At 37.6% G+C, this 8,582-nt stretch overlaps 1 pseudogene; it reads left to right on the top strand.

Moving 5' to 3' along the window:
* The first annotated feature begins 7,430 nt into the window (after positions 1-7,430).
* On the top strand, positions 7,431-8,301 carry LOC112617218 (annotated as a pseudogene).
* Positions 8,302-8,582: the final 281 nt, after the last annotated feature.

Genomic DNA, 8,582 nt, shown 5'->3' with positions numbered 1-8,582 from the left:
ATGATTTCCAAAGTCTTGGATGGTGACATAGAGGGCATAGTCATCACATTCACAGATAACACAAGGCTCAAAATGGATAAAGTGCATGCTAGATATTACAATCAAACTGCAAAATTTAGCTAGGTGGGATGGCACAGGCCTGTGGTCCGAACTACCCAGAAGGCTAAGATGGGAGCATTTTAGCCTGTTTGTGTTGCTATAAAGGAATACCTGAGGTTGGGTGATTTAAAAAGAAAAGAGGTTTATTTGACTCATGGTTCTGCTGACTGTACAAGAAGCAGGAAACCAGCATTTCATTCTGGTGAGAGCCTAAGGCTGCTTCCACTTGTCGCAGAGGGAGAAGGAGAGCTGGTATATACAGATCACATGGCAAGAGAGAAAGGAAGAGGGTTAGGCTCTTTTCAACAACCAATTCTCAAGGGAAATCTAGTGGGAACTAATAGATCCAGTCACTCCCTGTTCCCCAGGGAGGGCATTAATCTATCCATGTAGGATCTACCCCTATGACCCAAACATTCCCCATTCAGCCCCACCTTCAACACTGGAGACCAAATTTCAGCATGATATTTAGAGGGGCCAAATATCCAAACCATAGCAGGAAGATCCCTTGAGTCCAGGAGTTCAAGGCTGCAGTGTTCTATGGCTGCACATCTGCATGGCCACTGCACTCCAGCCTGAGCAACGTAGTGTGACCTTGTCTCTAAAATATAAAAACAAAATAGCTTCCAAAATGTCTGTTAGACTGAATCAAAACATTGGGTTTAATAAGATTAAATTTAACAGAGTTAAGTGTATGTGCATTTTAGACTGGAAAAGCAACCTTACTTGAAAAGATGAGGTAATATATCAAACAGCAACATTATATATGATAAGGTCTTAAGGATTTTAATTTACAATAAGCCGAGTTTAAGTAATGTGATGCTTCAAAAAAAGTGAGCCTAGGCTAAATTCACAGAAGCACACAATCTAGAATGAAGGAATTTGTGTCAACTCTTTCATGATCAAATAATAGCTAAATTATTGCATTTTTGTTTTAGGCTTTGCATTTTCTTTAACGGATTTTAGTTAAAAGAAAAAAACTAAACCTAGAAGATAGATCAGAGTAAGGATGGGCCTTAAAATCACACTTGTTGAAGAAACATCAAAGGACATAAGACATTTTAATCCAAAGATAGTATGACTACTATCTTCAAATATTTGAATGGCTTGGATGTAACACAGATGTTAGATTTGTTCCACATGACTCCAAAGAATAGAACTATTACAACAAGTGAATGGAAGATAAAAGAGGGAAATTACAGTTAATCTGAAGAGGAATCTTCTTATAGTCAAAAGCATACCAAAATTAAATGGATTACCCCACTACAGGTTTTTAACCACTGACTAGATGGCCATGTGAGGATGTTGTAAAATTTCTGTATTCTGTAGCATCCGGACTGTGTAAACAAAAACAAAACAACATCTTCAAACAATTGAAAGTTTACTATTCTAGGGCAGAACAAAGAATGCCAGAAAACTGAAGCTCAATTTCCTTCCTTTCCAATTTGCCCAAATCATTTATTCTGTCCTTACTTCTATTTTCTTGCCTGTGAAATGTAGATGATTCTATTTGTCATTTCTGGCCAGACGGGAAAGTCTGTAACGAATTTGGAGCCTAGAGTACTCCTCACCATAAATTCTCCATGTGTTTCTGTTGCTATTTTCTAGAAAGAAATTCAAAGTTTTCTGTTTGAATGAGAATCAAGTTCAAAGTTTGGGAGAATGCCCTCAAATTATTTCTTTTCCTCTTTCAAAAATAAAAATTGGATGTCATTTGGGTCAATCAGTCCCCTTGATAAGGTAATACAGCAATACAGCTGCTGGATGTTCCCAAGGCTTTACATGAATTGTGTTCCACTAACCCAGGAACTCCCAGGTTTTACTTAAACACTTTGACCTGGTACCAGCTCATCCATCATGCCAGTCTCTAAACAAACGAAGGCCAGCCTGCCCAGGCAGAGCTGAACAGGAGGCAACAACTGGAGGATTAAGACCAATTCCAAATTGTACTTGCAATACATTTCGAATATTAACTCAGTTTTTAACAGTATTTTTCTTGAATTTAATATTTCTTTTCTTAGATCCTTTCATTTCTAGACCTATTTACCCAAAAGAAGAGCAAATCAATTTAAAAAAAATAAAATAAAATAAAATAATAAATTTAAAAAAAAAGCAGCAGCCTCGGAAAGAAATGCCTGATAGCTCATACAGTTCTTCTACGATTCAAATACAAGAGGGGAGGAGATAAATGGAAAATCACAAGGCAAGTATGAATTTCCACAAAACGCTAAGATTTTTCATTTCAAAATATCTGACTTCTAAATTAAACACCCCTCAGCATTTCTGTAATGATTATGAATAAATCTTTTATTTTTGACATCATAATTACTTTGTTGACAGGTAGTTTTTTTGGTTTTCTTTTTCTTTTTTTTCTGTTTTGTTTATTTAAATCTAAAGAAAAAAATAAAGCACTCAATTCTGCCATGATTTTAAAAATGTCAAAGAATATAAGGCTATTTGTTTGGCTAGGTCCATTGATTGAAAATACTCCATTTTCAGAAAATGGTGATGAAGAATACACCACGTTAATTTTGTAAAGTGTGAGAAGGCTCCAAAAAGGAGAATAATCATAACGCATAATCATATGGGTAGGCTGTCATAATGCAATGAAAATAAATACCACACTTTTTCAAAGATACACAAATTATACATCTCAGTGAAGTTCTTAAATAGCTCTATAATGCTTCTGCCAAAGGAGATAACTCATAGCAGACATTTGTTGTGTGACTGTGGATTTATAATTTTAGTTGAATGATGTCATTGATTGGGGGTATAAATATTAAATATTTTCTCAGCATTCAATTTTTTAATTGTTTCCTCTGTATTCTTCATGCTTATTTTAATTTGGATAAGAGGCACAATTGATATGTTCTGTATCTAATTTACAATCCAACATGCAAAAGGATCTCTCAGTTTTGTTAGTTTACCTATGAGATCATCCATGCATTTAAGGTTAAAGCAACTGAGAATACAAGAGGAATCAAAAATATTGTAAAGTAATGGCTCCCGTGCATAAGAGAAGAGACTATGTTCATTATTAATGATAAGGAACATTGTTATTGAATCTTCAAAGTTCACATCAAGTCACATGGCATCCCAGAGTTGTTGGTGCACAAGTGTCCAGATAGAAATAAAAATAAAATCATCCAAAAATTTTGTCTTATTTAATATTATACAAATCAAACATTTTGTTTTTAGAATTAATTTTATTTTGCTTTATTATATTTAGTTTCCATTGTGGACCAGAGGAAAACCTTATAAAACTTCAAGCAAATATTTGACACCTATTCTTTGTATTTGATCACTATACATGAATAAAATGGAATGTGATCAGAGGCCAGAAAATAAATATTTTAGGCTTTGTAAGCCATACTGTCTTTGCATCTCTGTTTCAACTACTCAACTCTGCTATTGAAAGCAGCCATTCACTAATAAATAGCCTACCAAACAAAAAAACTCCAGGACCAGACAGATTCACAGTTAAATTCTACCAGAGGTATAAAAAACTGGTACCATTTCTACTGAAACTATTCCAAAAAATTAAAAAGGAGGCACCTTCCTAACTCATTCAATGAAACCAGCATCATCCTGGCCAAACCCTGGCAAAGATACAACAAAAAAAGAAAACTTCAGGCCAATACCCTGATGAACATCAATACAAACATCCACAATAAAATACTGGCAAGCTGAATCCACCAGACATCAAAAAGCTTAACCACTATGGTCAAGTGGGCTTCATCCCTAAGGTTGGTTCAACATATGCAAATAAATAAATGTGATTCATAACTTAAACAGGACTAAAGATAAAAACCACATGATTATCTGTATAGAGGCAGAAAAGGCCTTCGATAAAATTCAACATCCCTTCATGTTAAAAACTCTAATAAGCTAGATATTGAAGGAACATTCTTCAAACTAATAAGAGTCATATATGACAAACGCACAGCCAATATTATACAGAAAAGGCAAAAGCTGGAAGCATAGCCCTTGAAAACTGGCATGAGACAAGGATGCCCTCTTTCATCACTCCTATTCAACATAGTATTGGAAGTTCTGGCCAGGGCAATCAGGCAAGAAAAAGAAACAAATGATATTTAAATAAAAAGAGAAGAAGTCAAACTGTCTTTATTTGCAGATGACATGATGCTACATCTAGAAAACCCCATCCTTTCAGCCCAAAACTTTCCTAAGCTGATAAGCAAATTCAGCAAAGTCTAAGGATACAAAATCTATAGCATTCATATACACCAACAACAGTCAAAAAGAAAGCCTGTTTCTTGTGCCTTGTGAATGATGTTCCAGTTACAATTTCCACAAAAATAATAAAATACCTAGGAATACAGCTAACAGGGCAAGTGAAGGACCTCTTCAAAGAGTACTACAAACCACTGCTCAAGGAAATCAGAGAGGACACGAACAAATGGAAAACATTCCATGCTCAGGAAGTTCAACATCATAGAAGAATCAACATCATGAAAATGGCCATACTGCCCAAAGCAATTTATAGATTTGATGCTATTCCCATTAAATTACCATTGGCATTCTTCACAGAATTAGAAAAAAAAAGTGTTTTAAAATTCATATGGAACCAAAAATGAGCCCAAATAGCCAAGACAATCCTAAGCAAAAAGAACAAAGCTGGAGGCATCAAGCTACCAGGTTTCAAACTATACTACAAAGCAATAATAACCAAAACAGCATGGTACTGCCATGAAAACAGACACATAGACCAATGGAAAAAAATAGAGAACCCAGAAATAAGACCACACACCCACAATCATCTAATCTTTCACAAACCTGATAAAACCAAGCTATGCAGAAAGAATTCTCTATTTAATAAACGGTGCTGTGAAAGCTGGCCAGGCAGATGCACAAAATTGAAACTGGACCCCTTCCTTATGCCATGTACAACTCAAGATCAATTAAAGATTTAAATACAAAACCCAAAACTATAAAAACCCTAGAAGAGAATCAAGACTTTTTTTCATGTTTGTTGGCCACATAAATGTCTTCTTTTGAGAAGTGTCTCTTCATATCCTTCACTCACTTTTTGATGAGTTTGTTTTTTCTTGTGAATTTGGTTAAGTTCCTTGTAGATTCTGGATATTAGCCCTTTGTCAGATGGATAGATTGCAAAAATTTTCTCCTATTCTGTAGGTTGCCTGTTCACTCAGATGATAATTTCTTTTGCTGTGCAGAAGCTCTTTAGTTTAATTAGATCCCATTTGTCAATTTTGACTTTTGTTGCCATTGCTTTTGGTGTTTTAGTCATAAAGTCTTTGCCCATATCTATGTCTTGAATGGCATTGCCTCGGTTTTCTTACGGGGTTTTTATGGTTTTAGGTCTTACATTTAAGTCTTTAATCCACGTTTAATTAATTTTTGTATAAAGTGTAAGGAAGGGGTCCAGTTTCAGTTTTCTGCATACGGCTAGCCAGTTTTCCCAACACCATTTATTAAATAGGGAATCCTTGTCCATTGTTTGTTTTCATCAGGTTTGTCAAAGATCAGATGGTTGTAGATGTGTGATGTTATTTCTAAGGCCTCTGTTCTGTTCCATTGATCTCTATATCTGTTTTGGTACCAGTACCATGCGGTTTTGGTTACTATAGCCTTGTAGTATAGTTTGAAGTCAGGTAGCATGATGCTTCCAGCTTTGTTATTTCTGCTTAGGATTGTGTTGGCTATATGGACTCTTTCTTGGTTCCATTTGAAATTTAAAGTAATTTTTTTTTTAATTCTGTGAAGAAAGTCAGTGGTAGCTTGATGGAGATAGCATTGAATCTAACAATTACTTTGGGTAGTATGGCCATTTTCACAATATTGATTCTTCCTAGCCATGAGCATGGAATGTTTTTCCATTTGTTTGTGTTCTCTCTTATTTCCTTGAGCAGTGGTTTGTAGTTCTCCTTGAAGAGGTCTTTCACATCCTTTGTAAGTTGTATTCCTAGGTATTTTATTCTCTTTGTAGCAATTGTAAATGGGCGTTAACTCATGATTTGGCTCTCTGTATGTCTGTTATTGGTGTTTAGGAATGCTTGTGATTTTTGCACACTGATTGTGTATCCTGAGACTTTGCTGAAGTTGTCAGCAGCTTAAGGAGATTTGGGGCTGAGACGATGTGGCTTTTAAAATATACAATCATGTCATCTACAAATAGAGACAATTTAACTTCCTCTCTTCCTATTTGAATATGCTTTATTTCTTTCTTTTGCTGATTGTCCTGGTCAGAACTTCCAATACTATGTTAAATATGAGTGGTGAGAGAGGGCATCCTTGTCTTGTGCCAGTTTTAAAAGGGAATGCTTCAAGCTTTTGCTCATTTAGTATGATATTGGCTATAGATTTGTCATAAATAGCTCTTATTTTGAGATACTTTCCATCAATACCTAGTTTATTGAGAGGTTTTAGCATGAAGGGGTGTTGAATTTTGTTGAAGGCCTTTCCTGCATCTATTGAGATAATCGTGTGGTTTTTGTCATTGATTCTATTTATGTAATGGATTACATTTATTGATTTGCATATGTTGAACCAGTCTTGCATCCCAGGGATGAAGCCAACTTGATCATGGTGGACAAGCTTTTTGATGTGCTGCTGGATTCGCTTGCCAGTATTTTACTGAGGATTTTCGCATCTATGTTCATCAGGGATATTGGCCTAAAATTTTCCTTTTTTTGTTGTGTCTTTGCCAGGTTTTGGTATCAGGATGATGCTGGCCTCATAAAATGAATTATGGAGGATTCCTTCTTTTTCTATTGCTTGGAATAGTTTCAGAAGCAATGGTACCAGCTCTTCTTTGTACCTCTGGTAGAATTTGACTGTGAATCTGTCTGGTCATGGGCTCGTTTTGATTGCTAGGCTATTAATTACTGCCTCAATTTCAGAACTTGTTATTGGTCTATTCAAGGATTCAATTTCTTCCTGGTCTAGTCTTGGGAGGGTGTATGTGTCCAAGAATTTATCCATTTCTTCTAGATTTTCTAGTTTATTTGCATAGAGGTGTTTATAGTATTCTCTGATGGTAGTTCGTATTTCTGTGGGATCAGTGGTGGTCTCCCCTTTATCATTTTTTATTGTATCTATTTGATTCTTCTCTCTTTTCTTCTTTATTAGTCTGGCTAGTGGTTTATGTATTTTGTTAATCTTTTCAAAAAACCAACTCCTGGCAAGGAGCCAAGGAGAAGCAGCACCAGCTTTAGAAGCCCTACACCAACAGAAATATCGCAAAGGATCCCACTTCACTAGAAGAAGACGTCAAAGAGACTCATCAAAGTGGCAGTAGTAAGGCTCTGGACAAAACTCCACATTTCCAGCTCTCTGACATTTTCTACTTCTGCCGTAAAGGAATGGAGACCATTATGGATGATGAGGTGACAAAAAAATCCTCAGCAGAGGAATTGGAGTCCTGGAACCTGCTGAGCAGAACCCATTACAACTTCAGGTACATCACCCTTCAGCTTATGGTCCTGTGGGGGTTAGGAGGATTGATTTTGTACTGCTTACTGCTGCCGCTCAGGATAGCGCTGGACTTGACAGGGATTAGCCTTCTAGTGGTGGGCACGACTGTGGCGGGATACTTGCTTCATACCTCGCCAATCGATGTGATCATCTGGGCCAGCGATGGTTATTATGCCACGGTGGGTCAAGTTCATGGGGGACACATAGGTTTGATTCAGAGAGCTATGGTGAAGACTTACCCACACATTAGGTTTGAGTGCTTGGAAGTGAAGGATCGCCACCTGGTGGCTAAGAGACTGACTGAAGAAGTGCAAGATAAAAGCCTATCATCTTCCCAGAAGGAACCTGCATCAATAATACATCGGTGATGATGTTCAAAAAGGGAAGTTTTGAAATTGGAGCCACAGTTTACCCTCTTGCTATCAAGTATAACCATCAATTTGGCAATGCCTTCTGGAACAGCAGCAAATAAGGGATGGTGATGTACCTGCGGCAAATGATGACAAGCTGGGCCATTGTCTGCAGTGTGTGGTACCTGCCTCCCATGACCAGAGAGGCAGATGAAGATGCTTCCAGTTTGCAAATAGGGTAAAATCCGCCATTGCCAGGCAGGGAGAACTTGTGGACCTGCTGTGGGATGGGGGCCTGAAGAGGGAGAAGGTGAAGGACATGTTCAAGGAGGAGCAGCAGAAGCTATACAGCAAGATGATTGTGAGGAATCACAAGGACAGGAGCTGCTTATGAGCTTGCCTCGAGCTGGCTGGGGCCACTGTGAGGAGTGACCACAGGCTAGGAGCTGGAGTTGCTGCCGCTGCCTCCACTGCTGCATCCTTTCCAGACTCCAGGGCTCCCTGGGCTGCTCTGGATCCCAGGACTCTGGATTTCACCAAGTGCAGTGGGATCCCTATGCACACGGTGCTACCTGCCCTTGGCAGTATGAACAGATGCTGCTGGGTGTCGCAACCCAGGATAAGATGTCTTGTTTCTTTTACAATAAGTCATTGGAGATGTCAGGCCTCTGAGTC

Source organism: Theropithecus gelada, unplaced genomic scaffold (assembly GCF_003255815.1).
Source record: "Theropithecus gelada isolate Dixy unplaced genomic scaffold, Tgel_1.0 HiC_scaffold_15909, whole genome shotgun sequence".
Classification (NCBI taxonomy): Eukaryota; Metazoa; Chordata; class Mammalia; order Primates; family Cercopithecidae; genus Theropithecus; species Theropithecus gelada.
Note: the sequence above shows the minus strand (reverse complement) of the source record. Positions and strands in the feature narration are given on the sequence as shown.